Raw genomic sequence first — 13,210 nt, forward strand, 5'->3', positions numbered from 1 at the left:
AAAAACACAGTAATAACACAGTAATAACACAGTAATAACACAGTAATAATTCAGTAATAACGCATTATTAACACAGGATTAACACAGTAATAACACAGAAATAACAGGAATAACTCAATAGCAGAAATAAAAGGAATAACACAGTAATAACAAAGAAATAACACAGGAATAACAGAACTCAGGAATGACACATTAATAATGCAGTAATAACACAGAAATGACACAGGAATAACAGTGACAACAGAACGTAATAACAGTTCTCAGTAATAACAACGTAATAAAACAGTAATAATTTAGTAATAACGCATTAATATCACAGGAATAATACCGGACTAACAGTAAGAACACAGTAATAACACAGGAATAACACAGTAATAAAACAGAAATAACACATTAATAACACTAATAACACAAGAATAATACCGGATTAACAGTAATAACACAGGAAGAACACAGTAATAACACAGTAATAAAACAGGAATAACACATTAATAACGCATTAATAACACAGGAATAATACCAGTTTAACAGTAATAACACAGGATTAACACAGTAATAACACAGTAATCGACACAGTAATAACAACAGAAATAACAGGAATAACACAGTAATAACATAATACAGGAAATACACAGTAATAACACAGGAATAACAGAAATAACTCAGGAATGACACATTAATAATGCAGTAATAACACAGAAATAACACAGGAATAACAAAGTAATAACAGAGGAATAACACATTAATAACACAGTAATAACAGCAATAACACAGAAATCACACAGGACTAACACAGTAATAACACAGAAATAACAGGAATAACTCAGTAATAGCAGAAATAACAGGAATTACACAGTAATAACATAACACAGGAAATACACAGTAATAACACAGGAATAATTCAGTAATAACACAGTAATAAAACAGGAATAACAGATTAATCAACACAGTAATAAAGCAGTAATAACTCAGTAATAACACAGGAATAATACAGTAATAACACAGAAATAACACAGGAATAACACAGGAATAAAGCAGTAATAACTCAGTAATAACACAGGAATAACACAGGAATAACTCTGTAATAGCAGAAATAACACAGTAATAACAACGTAATAAAACAGTAATAATTTAGTAATAACGCATTAATATCACAGGAATAATACCGGACTAACAGTAAGAACACAGTAATAACACAGGAATAACACAGTAATAAAACAGAAATAACACATTAATAACACTAATAACACAAGAATAATACCGGATTAACAGTAATAACACAGGAAGAACACAGTAATAACACAGTAATAAAACAGGAATAACACATTAATAACGCATTAATAACACAGGAATAATACCAGTTTAACAGTAATAACACAGGATTAACACAGTAATAACACAGTAATCGACACAGTAATAACACAGTAATAAAGCGGTAATAACTCAGTAATAACACAGGAATAACACAGTAATAACAGAAATAACTCAGGAATAACACATTAAAATAACTCAGGATTAACACAGTAATAACACAGAAATAGCACAGGAATAACTCAGTAATAGCAGAAATAACAGGAATAATACAGAAATAACATAAATAACACAGGCAATACACAGTAATTAAACAGGAATAATTCAGTAATAACACAGGAATAACACAGTAATAACAGAGTAATAAATCAGGATAACACATTAATAACACAGTAATCAACACAGTAATAAAGCAGTAATAACTCAGTAATAACACAGGAATAACACAGGAATAACTCTGTAATAGCAGAAATAACACAGTAATAACAACGTAATAAAACAGTAATAATTTAGTAATAACGCATTAATATCACAGGAACAATACCGGATTAACAGTAATAACACAGGATTAACACAGTAATAAAACAGGAATGACACAGTAATAACGCATTAATAACACAGGAATAATACCGGATTAACAGTAATAACACAGGATTAACACAGTAATAACACAGGAATAACACATTAATAACGCAGTAATAAAACAGGAATAACACAGGAATAACACAGTAATAACACAGGAATAACGCAGTAATAACAGTAATAACACAGAAATAACACAGGGATAAATCAGTAATAACAGAAATAACACGGAATAACACATTAGTAACACAGGAAAAACACAGTAATAACACAGTATTAAAACACAGTAATACCACAGTAATAACACAGTAATAATTCAGTAATAACGCATTATTAACACAAGTATAATACAGGATTAACTCAGGAATAACTCAATAATAACAGAAATAACACAGGACTAACACAGTAATAAGACAGGAACAATTCAGTAATAACAGAAATAACAAAGTAATAACGCAGTGATAACACAGTAATAAACAGGAATAACACATTAATAACACAGTAATAATACAGGAACAACACCGTAACACAGAATTAACACAGTTATAACACAGGAATAACTCAGTAATAACACAGGAATAACACAGAAATAATTCAGTAATAACACAGTCATAACAGAAATGCTCAGGAATAACACAGTAATAACACAGAAATAACACAGGAATAACTCAGTGACAACAGAAATAACACAGGAATAACAAAGTAATAACACAAGAATAACACAGAATTAACACATTAATAACACAGTAATAACACAGAAATAACACAGGAATAACTCAGTGACAACAGAAATAACACAGGAATAACAAATAATTAACACAGTAATAACAGAAATAACACATTAATAACACAGTAATAACAGGAATAACACAAGAATAACTCAGTAATAACACAGAAATAACACAGGAATAACTCAGTGACAACAGAAATAACACAGGAATAACTCAGTGACAACAGAAATAACACAGGAATAACTCAGTGACAACAGAAATAACACAGGAATAACTCAGTGACAACAGAAATAACACAGGAATAACTCAGTGACAACAGAAATAACACAGGAATAACTCAGTGACAACAGAAATAACACAGGAATAACTCAGTGACAACAGAAATAACACAGGAATAACTCAGTGACAACAGAAATAACACAGGAATAACACAGAATTAACACATTAATAACACAGTAATAACAGGAATAACACAAGAATAACTCAGTAATAACACAGAAATAACACAGGAATTACACAGTAATAACATAGTAATAACCAAAATTACTCAGGAATAACACATTAATAACACAGTAATAACAGAAATCACACAGTAATAACATAAATAACTCAGGAATAACACATTAATAAGACAGGATTAACAGAAATAACACAGGAATAACTCAGTAATAGCAGAAATAACAGGAATAACACAGTAATAACACAGGAAATACACAGGAATAACACAGGAATAATTCAGTGATAATACAGGAATAAAACAGTAATAACACAGTTATAACACAGGAATAACACAGGAATAACACATTAATAGCAGTAATAACAGAAATAACACAGGATTAACACAGTAATAACACAGGAATAACACATTAATAACACAGTGATAACACAGCAATAACACAGGAATAACACAGTAATAAACACAGGAATAACACATGCATAACACAGGATTAACAGTAATAACACAATAAAACAAAATACTTTTCACTCCACTACATTTCTATCAAGGTCCCCAAAGTAGAAAGTCGTTACTATGTAGCAGCTTTGAAAGTCAGTGGGTGATTTTTTTCTTCTCTAAAATGTGACTCTTTTTTTTCAGACAGTTTATCAGTAATCACTCTTTATCTCTTTATCAGTAATCAGCATTTTTTGAACACTGCCCAGTTGCAAACGTGATATTTATTTACAACAATTCAATATTAAGAAGTTAATATTGTGGTATATATTAGACACAATATTGTCTGATTTTGCTAAATTGTGTACGTGAAAATATTACCTATAAAGCCACAGAAGAACTGTTGTGCGCTCCGTGTGTCTGCTGGGCGGCGATCAAACGGACAGGGCAGCGCTTTTCACGAGCGGAGATCGCTACTAGACGAATCATGTAATTTGTTATTTTTATTATCTCTGTTCTCTTTTGTCGTAAGTTATGCTATTACTCCAGTAATTTATACTAGCCTATCCAGTGCTCCCTGAACGTAGTCTCTGGTTTATTGCCAGTCAAGCGCAACGCTGCAGGGAAGCGCCTAACGACTTTGATCTGATCATAAAGTCTTTCTGAGTCACAAGGCTCAAGTCCAAGTCAAGTCTCGAGTCATTGCTGTCAAAGTCGAAGTCGAGTCTCAAGTATTCTTTAATTATTTCGAGTCGAGTCGCAAGTCATCAAATTTGGGACTCGAGTCCGAGTCAAGTCTCGATTCAAGTGACTCGAGTCCACCCCCCTGTAATTTGCAGTTTATTAAATGTTAAACATGTCAAAACTTTTTTTAATGCTTTTTTATTTAAATCATATATATGTATATATACAGTATAGGTTACATTGTTACACCAGTAGGTGGCATCAAAGCAGGAGAACTATATAGTTCTCCTGCTTTGATGCCACCTACTGGTGTAACAATGTAACCTATACTGTCAGTCAGTCATAAAATTAATTTAGCATCACCGTTAATCACAAACTGGCTGGATATCTAAAGCCCCCAAATTGTGATCATTTAAAGATACTGCATTACTGTGTCAGACAAAAAAGTGTCTTTTAATGTTTGTGTTTTAAAGGGGTCATATGACGTTGCTAAAAAGAACATTTGTGTTGTGTATTTGGTGTAATGCAATGTGTTTATGCAGTTTAAGGTTAAAAAAACACATTATTTTTCATATAATGTACATTATTGTTTGTGTGACGGAAATGTTACGCCCCTTAACATACTGTGATGCCGGCTCCCAGCAGAACGAGACTCAGTCCAGCTGCTCTGCTCGTGCACATCCCCTCATCGGTTCTCTTTTAGCAGTTCAGTCAATGTAATGTTAGGAGTAACTGAATAACTCGGGATATTGGTTTATTTCGCGTCAGATGGAGTGTCAGGCACGTTTATAAACCGAATAACTTAAGTAATTTGTGGATTAGTGCGTACTGGAGACGCGAACCGTTTCAAACGATTCAGTTTGATTTGGTGAACTGGTTCGACCGGTTCACTAAGAAAATCCGGTTAAATAGAATGATGCGTTCTTGATCTGGACATCACTAGACGAGACAAAACCAATAAAACCCATTACAAACGAGGCATTTGTTGCATCCAGTGGGGACATAATTACTGATTATAATGTCTTATACTGTCTTTTTACGCGTTGCGTTGCATTGCGTAACGAAATTTAAATCGCATCATATGACCCCTTTAATATAAGCCTGTCAGTGGCCTGCAGTTCTCAGTGATCCAATTTTCAAGTAGGGAGATTATAAACATTCATTTTTTTAAGTGCTATTGTTCTAAATGCGTTAATTTGGCAGCTCCAGTCAAAATATATATAGCATGTGAATAAAGGTCGTTTGAAAGTTGACCAAAGGATGACGTGAGGAGCACTTATCCAGCTGTGTGTGTGTGTTTATAAGAGTGAGAGAGTTTTTCAAATGTCCTCTCCTTATCCTTCCACACTAAACGCACCAATAATATTTGCTCCAAGTGTTGACAAGCTTTATCTTTGTTCAAGGTTTACACTCAAAGAATTCAAATGAGCCTCTGTTTTGTTGCCAAGGAGTCGCCTAATCAAAGTCACCGAATTGTTGCTGTGACAAATTTAATTAATTTTCTTTTGTTCCCGTTGAGTGACACCATTCCTTTCTTTCCCTCCAGCGAGCTATCGGCAAATTATTCCACCACCTAATGTCCTTATTCATATCAGCACAGCTAGCAAGGAAACTTTGTCATTGATATCACTCCTGTTATTCAGAGGAGGGCTGCTGGAGTAACCCAGAAGTATTTTGGCATTCAGAAACCCTCCACTGAGACCAAGTGCAGGGGATCATGTAGGACGGACCCTCCAAGGTAGATATGGCTATTGTCTTTTTGAAATAACGGATATCTTCCCCAGTCCAACCATTTAGGCACAAATCTATGCAAAGGTATGCAAGATTTCCCTTGGGTTCACAGCATAATAAATGGTTTTCAGTAAGTGAAATCAGAAGGTTATTATTTGAAGCCAGGTTATATATTAAATGAAGCCAGAAAAAAAAAAAAATTACATGTCATTAAATAACAATTGAAGTAATATATATAAACTTAACCAAACAAATTGCCAAACAAAAACTAAATCTTAAATAAAAATAAATGTAAAATGTATAGAAATATAAAAATACAAAAACTAATAAAAATGACAAAAGCACATAATAAAATGCCCAAAATTTAACTTAAAATTAAAATGGATACTAAAATGACACAAAAATAAAAGGTATACAATATTAATAAATACTTTAATAAAATATAAAAATAATGATACTAAAATGATACTGCTTCATTCAAGGTTATGTAAAATGTATTTAGCTGGTGTGCTCACTGACAAATGTTCTTGGAAAACATAAAATGGTGGTTCTTTCATTCAAACATGACAGACATTAACTAAACGCTGCTCAATTGCTATAAAGTTCATTGAGGTTATTCAGATTTTACAAATCCACTTTGCATTTTCTTTAACGATGGACAAACGTGTGATATTCCTGTGCGATTACACAAGGGTGAACCGAATGGTTGCCGTGTTTGTTTCTGTGCTTTGCCTTATTTTTTTATTTAATGCTTTTGTGCTTTATCACACTGAGAGGTATGAATTCTAGTCTGTGGCTGAAAGGGGGGAAAAAGCAAACAATATTGTCTCTAAACTGGTGTGTGGTAGAAGCCAGACCTGCAAAATAATGACCCCACTGAAATCCTCAGAATTACAAAGCATTCCCTCCACCAAGCCACTGTGTGATAAATAACAGTGTCAGCTTCTCAAAATGGATGTTTGGAGTAAAAACATTGAGGAAATGTACTTCAGTACAGGCGGGTTCAGCTGAAATGGTTCACCCACACACACCATCCATCATTACAGCCCCGGACCGCAGAGACACATGTTCTGCTGCGGCCTTTAGGTTCTCTTTTCATTAAGTCTTTCGTAGGCATTAAGTGCTGTCCACTCGACTGTCCGCTTCAATCCTCCGCACACTGATGTTCCCGTGAAGTGAAATTAAATCAAATCCTCATTGCCGCACTCTGATGATTTATGAGTGTAAAATGAGATGGACATAATCGAATCTCTATGCACAAGGCCGAGTCACTGTGACTGAAATATAGTCTGAACCGTGATGACGTCGGGTCACTTGAGCTGGGATTTTGACCGACCTGTGCTGCGATGCATAAATACTTCACTGGCCGGTTATGATTTACGCAAACCAGAGCAGGTTCCAGCTGGATTCAGACTGGAAGCACTGCATCCCTAGAAAGCATTTCTGTCATTGGGGTTTTGATATCGTTACAAAAGTTAACAGTAATATATCTAAATGTTTTAAATAATTTTCATTGAGGAGTAAGCTAGTTTAATATTGTATTATCCGCGCATCACTTGTGTGATAATGAGCTATGAAATTATTGTGGGGCAAATTAATTGTAGTAGGCCTATAAATGTACTAATAAAAGTACCATAATAATAATAATAATAATAATAATAATAATAATGGTTATAACTGAATACATTAATTGGAAATGCCAAATCCTCTCACTTTTTTTTATTTTTAGATATCTTTGGCTATTGTCCATATATACGGTGTTATCGTCTGCGCAACTCAAGTATTTTACAGGTATAGTTTGAGCACATGAATCGTGCTCGACAATCGGACCGTATAGTGTGAGCAAGTAAATCGTAAGCTTTAGCTTTATATCGCATGCAATCTGCTCATGCAGTGTGAATTGGTACCTTGATGAAATCGCATGGAAATCGCACATTGTATGCCCGGCCTAACTTGATATTTACCGCCCGGAACACGATTGGGCAAGTTTTACACTAGTTTTAAGAAGCAATTGGGAAGATTTTGTTGTGAAAACCTGGCAACCCTGTTTGTATTGCTCTTTTGCACATACACTGGAAATCTGATAGTGGCTACGTTTAAAAGAAAAATGTAAACAGCTATACAAAAAGATCAGATCTGAGTACTAAGGCTCGCAATGTGAACGTAGCCTCAAAGTCTAAAAGTCTTTCATATTTTTGGTTGTAACAAATTCAGAATGTGAAATTGCAACCTATTATTCCAAGAGCAAGCCCTCCTGAAAAAGACAATTAAATCTTGGTTTCTATCGGATGCATGTCTGTTATCAAGCCATATTGCTTTGACCTATCCAGTCATTCTGAATCAGATGCTGAAGGGATGCGGAGATCGGATTTGGACAGTGTCACGGCTCATCCTCATTGTTGCCATGGTGGGTTTGTTCCGTTATCACTATGCATGTTTTTTAAAAGGTTCGAACTGACAAATTCTGTTAAAGGCATTTGTGAAGGGCTCTTCAGACCACACTGCACGCACAAAAAAATTGGACCGAATTGAAAATTGAATATGTCACTCACCTGGCCAAGGCTGCTCCTCTGTTTGTCTGACAGGTAAAGTGACCTTTGCTGCAATCATGGAATGATCCAGGTAGCGAGAAGCCTTCGGGAGATCTTTCCAGCATACTTATCTGCTATATTACTTTCTGGGCACCTCCAGAGATGGGCCTCCGCTCTGAGAGCTGTCTGGTAAAGAGGCTTAGAGCTCTATCAGACGTCTGTGTGTGGCCCCACGAGGGTTGCCCTGCTTTGCCACCCCATAAGGCAGAGTTTATGAATACTCTGTAATTGTAGATTTTCCATGAAAAAAAATCACATTGTGTACTGTAATAAATATGGGGCATCAAATAATGTTTTCTGAAAATGACTGCCAGACTTATCACATTTAGCTGTAACAAGCATGAACACATGTTGTCCTTTTTTTCATATTTAGCACAAACAAACAAGAATCACCATCACAAAAAAAAAAAAAAAAAAAAAAAAAAAAAAAAAAAAAATTTTTTTTTTTTTTTTTTTTTTTTTTTTTTTAAAAAAAAAAAAAAAAAAAAAACTCTAGCTTTCTATTCTACTTGTTTTTCTTTGTTTGTGTATATATATATATATATATATATATATACACACACACACCTTGCTACGTGTACTGCGTTAGGCTAACCGAGACTTGTCATTTGCACTGCGATGAGTAAGAATGGGCTGTTATTTTCAGAACCAAATTTGGCAGGTAATTTACAACATTTGGTGCACCATAATGAGGAATAATAATTTAGCATGGATGATTTCATTTATTCATGTTTTTAGATTGTATATGTCTATATTTATAGGTGCATAAAACAAAAAGCACATAAATAATTTAAATGCATAAATTAATAATAATGATGATAATAATTATTATTATTCATGTATTTAAAAATGTATTACATTAATTAGATTTTAAATGCATTAAATAAATAATATTTGTTTATTTGTTTGTTTACTAAAATTATTTTATTTATTTATGTATATATTTATATATTAATTGTATAAATGTCATCACTGTGCTTTTTAACCTCATTGAATATTTTGGTCCTAACATATTAAAACAAATAAAAAATATACATTCATAAATTATTGTTTTTAATAATAATACTAATACATTTTAATATATAATAGCATTATTATGATGATCATAAACAACAACAACAATAATATTATTATTATTATTATTATTATTATTATTATTATTATTATTATTATTATTTAGAATCATATAAATGCTGCCACTTTGCTTTTTAACCTGGTTGTAATAATAATAATAATTTTATTTCATATTTTCTTTATAATTATATATACATAATCATAAAACAGTGTGCTTGTCATGGGTGTTTTTGGTGTGTGTGTGTTTGTGCGTGTTTGCTGAGGGGAATTTAACAAATCTGTGCCTTGGAGGATCATGACTGTGACCTCTGTTTAAACCAGGGGTCTCCCAGAGGGTCCTCACTAGAGTCTGCTGGGGCATTTCAGCCCCAGCTGCTGCTGTCACAGTTGGGTCCACAGGGCAAGTTGGCCCAGAAGCTAGAACAGGGAACCAGTGGAAAGGACGGGAGCAGATGTGTGAAGCCCTGTGACCAATGTGTCACACTGGGTGACTGTGACACGACCTTGCTCCTGGGCCAGACACCATTCGACTCCGCAATACGCGAGTATGAGGGGCACGGCGACTGCGTATGTGTGTGTGCTGCTCAATTACAGTTCATGCAGTGCATGATAACAGTGGAAAGCAGGGAGCGCTTGTTAATTATGTGACTCGTTAATGCCTGTTTAAAATGGCGTCATCATAAAGATATTTTCGCCGACGTGTTCTCCCTCTACGCACACAATGCTTTCCTCGTCTTTACCTTCTTCTCACTTTGATCATAATCAAATGTGTCAAATAGTTCATAAACGTCTTGATTATTGCAGGAATAGATCTTTTGAGTCATTTTTTTTCAGTCTCAACCCGTTTCTGTGGTAATTAATGTCAGCTAGCTTGAGCGAGCACGCCCTGGTGTTCATCAAATGAGTTTTATGTGGCAGTGATTCATTTAAAGGTCGTCACTAAATTAGCATTACTCTATCCAAGTCATTACTAAGAAAAGCTCACAGCAAACTTGCTGCTCTTTGTTTTTTTCTCTCTGTTTTGTTTGTTTCTTCATGAAAGTCTGTGATGGATGAAGGTTCTAATCACAGGAGGAGATGAGAAAATACTCAACCTTTGCACTAGTGCTGTTTTTATATTGCCTAGCCAAACCAACACATGTATATCCAAGCATTTGATGTGTAAAATGAAAAAGTGTATGGAGGGGTGGGCTGGTAATACCAAGGTTGAAGGTTTGAAACCCAGAGAAGGAAGTCAATAAGAAAAACACTTAAAATCGTAACATGAAATAGCATTTGCAATCAATTTTACATCTGTATTATGTGGAAATTTTATGAAAACCAGGATATTTGCCACAGCCATATCACCCTGCAACCCCAGACTGGTTGCCCACTGAAGCTAAGCAGGGTTGAGCCTGGTCAGTACCTGCATGGGAGACCTCCTGGGAAAACTAGATTGCTGTTGGAAGAGGTGTTAGTGAGGCCTGTGGTCTGTGTGGGTCCTAATGCCCCAGTATAGTGATGGGGACACTATACTGTAAAAACTGTAAAAATGTCCTGGCCAAATTGCCGCCACGGCGCCGTTGTCCTGTGGCTGCCATCGCATCATCCAGGTGGATGTTGCACACCGGTGGTGGTTGAGGATAGACCCCCCCACATGATTGTAAAGCGCTTTGGGTGTACAGCAATACACAATAAAGCGCTATATAAATGCACCATTCATTCATTAATTTAAAAGAGGAAATATGTGTGGTGTGACTTTATTTTATCCATCACAAATATAAAAAACGAGCGTTTAGTAACAGAATGGACTTGAATGCGGGTTTGCAGTGAATTTTGGTGGACTTTTTGACCAGGACATCAAGGTCAAAGGTCAAGTTCACCTTCACCTCAACATATTCCAATGATCTTGGCATATTGTTGTCTTTTGCCTTAAACTTTATTAAAGACCATTTTCATTTTCTGCAACGGCCGCGACAGTGGTTTCCGTGCCTTCTTGCATTTGGTGCTCTTGAACTCTGTGGCGCTATAACTGTAGACCTTCACAAACTTCGCTCTCACAAGCAGGTTATTAACATTAACCAACATTAAATGTCTTTGTTAATTACTGGCAGTATTTTAAAAAAGCTGCGTTACCTGTTGGTTTATGTTGCATTTTTTTAAATAGGAAAGTCATTTAAGAGGTGAAGCAAGTTATTACATTTTGATGAAAGATTACAAAGACTATTCTTTGAAACAACATGAATCAATTAATAATGCAGAAAGAATCCAGGAATGTGCATTATGAAAGTAAATACGGCCCATTTTGATTCACATTGACTTTAATTCAAGGTTTCTCTTGGGGGATTGTATTAAAATGTACTGTAAGTCACTTTAGATAAGAAATTGTCTGCAAAATGAAGAATAATGTAATGTACTGTTCAATTTTAAACCCTACTGCTCTATTGTGATGCTTCCTCATACTGAATACCAAATTTGTGTAGTATCCACACCAGTTTTTGGACTTTTCATAGAGATTAAGCTTTGCAAATGGCTCTGTGAGTGTCTGTTTAAGCAGAGGATGTTGAATGACAGGTAATCAGAGGAATAAAGAATGGTCCGTGCCATATTTCAAGCCTACAGAAAATTACAATCGTAATTTTCAACCAGACACAGATGAACTGTTTCCCCTCCAAAATAAATAAAGTGCCCCAAGAATGCTCTGGCCCATTTTTAATGTCCTTACCGTACTGTGTTGTGACCCTGGCTCATTCTGTCAATCTCACAATCCCCTCTAGCTCCCTCATTAGTGTCCACCCTCTGCCCCCTCCTACTGTCGGCAGGAAAGATGGACTGCTTTATGAGAGGGAGTTGATGTGGCCCCAACTACCCTAATTGAACCAGGAAGATGTATCTGTTGGGTTTTCATCATGGCAGACTTGAAAAGTCAAACAATCAACCTGCCTCCTTCAAGAGAGGAAAGATGGAGGGAGGGAATGAAAAAAGCGAGCGAGAGGAGGATCTTTGAGTCGTGTCCCTCTCAGCGCTGGAGGACGTCTGTGGGACACAGGAAATCAGCTCATCCCAAGCAATATTCTGCTTTTCTGATGAATAAGTGTGTCAGGTAAAAATGGATGTTTCAAGTTAAAGTGGACAGAAAATACAGTTTAGAATAGCGGATCAGAGGAAAAGGCCCGTAAAATGGATGATCCATCATAGTGACTGAGCAGTAGTGAAGTAATACGCCTTTCACTGACTCCTCTTATATGCGGTAAAAGCCCATATGAACGCGCTCCAAATTATCCACTTCCGGACAAAATACAATCATCTTTCTCTGACTTCTGAACCTATTTATCAACAAGACATGAATGAAAACACATCCATTTTGGGTGACATGTACAGTGTGGGTGCATTTTGTAAAGAAAAGCAAATGTTTGAATGTTCCCGTCACAGTTATCCAACAACATGCACAAAACAGATGATATTTGCTTTACAGTATGTTATACTGCCCTATATCCTAAAAGTATTTTAAGCTCAACTACACTTTAAACAGAGTATACATGATGTGTCATAACTGACCCATTTCTAAGTTTCTCAGAAACAGACGTCATCATATTTAGTTAAACTTCTATAGAGAGACTCTATATATATATATA

The sequence above is a fragment of the Sinocyclocheilus anshuiensis genome, unplaced genomic scaffold (assembly GCF_001515605.1).
Source record: "Sinocyclocheilus anshuiensis isolate Anshui unplaced genomic scaffold, SAMN03320099.WGS_v1.1 scaffold165, whole genome shotgun sequence".
NCBI classification, from domain to species: domain Eukaryota; kingdom Metazoa; phylum Chordata; class Actinopteri; order Cypriniformes; family Cyprinidae; genus Sinocyclocheilus; species Sinocyclocheilus anshuiensis.